The 979-nt window shown below is 67.2% G+C and overlaps 1 protein-coding gene across 1 annotated transcript in view; it reads right to left on the bottom strand.

Moving 5' to 3' along the window:
• The window catches only part of COL14A1 (collagen type XIV alpha 1 chain), a 135,503-nt gene extending 134,861 nt beyond the window's left edge, over positions 1–642 (bottom strand). The window contains exon 1 of the mRNA XM_085313433.1: positions 498–642. The gene's annotated coding sequence lies outside the window, so the exon portion shown is untranslated. The remainder of the gene's footprint in view (positions 1–497) is intronic.
• Positions 643–979: the final 337 nt, after the last annotated feature.

Below are 979 nucleotides of genomic sequence, written 5' to 3'. Positions count from 1 at the left end.
GCGGCGGCACCTGCAGCCCCCATGGCGCCGCGACCGCCGGAGCCTCCCGATCCTGCTCGCGAAGCTTCCCCGTGCCCAGAGCACCCCGCGTTTCCCCCGCGGCCGCCTTCCCGTCCCCGGCAACTGCTCCCCGCCCGCGCGAAACGCCCGGCGCGGAGGCAGCCCGGCGCCAGCAGCCGCCGCCCGGCGCCCGAGCCCTCGGCGCGAYGCCCTTCAGGGCTGCCGCGAGGCGCTGCTCGGCTCGGCCGTGGCGGCAGCGATACCCCCTGCTTTAGGCTTGCTTTCTTTCTTTTTTTTCCTTTATTTTTTTTTATTATTTTTAAAGCCGTTGGCGGTATTTATTTTCTGTTTGTTTTCGAAGCGCCGCTTTCGCAGGCGCTTCTAAGAGGCTTCCCCCGCCCTCTCCCCCAGCCGCCGCAGGTGGCGAAGAGCCGCGGTAGCCGCGGGGCGTTGCGGCCCCCTCCCGCCTCCCGCCGCCGAGGGAGCCGCGCACCGACCTGCGCGGGCGGCGCGGCGCGGCGCGGCCCGTCCTGTGCTGGCCCGGCCCGGCTCGGCCCGGCTCGTCCGCCCCGCTCTCGCTCGGCGAGGCGGCTGCTACTGTGCCGCGGGGAAAGCTGCTTTTCCACCCCTCTGGCTGCGCTTCCCCTGCCTGCGATAAGGCGAGCGGGTGGGGAAAGGAGGCGGGCAGTTATAGAGGGAAGGTGGAAAGAAGGGGGGAACGGAGCCATCGGCGAGCTCTGACGTCCCGGCGACTCCCCCCGCCGGCCCCCAGGCTGCCGGGGGGACGGGCAGCGTCGGAGCTGCAGGTGCTCTGCTTGGCTTCTGCTCTTTATCCTTTCTTTCTTTTTCTTTTTTTTCCCTGATTTGCTACTTCTAAACTCATTTTTCGCTCCCCCTGTTGCTCGTTCACCTAGTTTTACGTGATGTAGAAGGCGCCTCTTCTGCAGCGCTGCTTGGAGTGCAGGTATCCCTCCCACAG

Source organism: Rhea americana, unplaced genomic scaffold (genome assembly GCF_003343005.1).
Source record: "Rhea americana isolate MKP2758 unplaced genomic scaffold, rheAme1 scaffold_0, whole genome shotgun sequence".
Classification (NCBI taxonomy): domain Eukaryota; kingdom Metazoa; phylum Chordata; class Aves; order Rheiformes; family Rheidae; genus Rhea; species Rhea americana.
The sequence above is the reverse complement of the archived record's forward strand: the minus strand, read 5'-3'. Positions and strand labels throughout refer to the sequence as shown.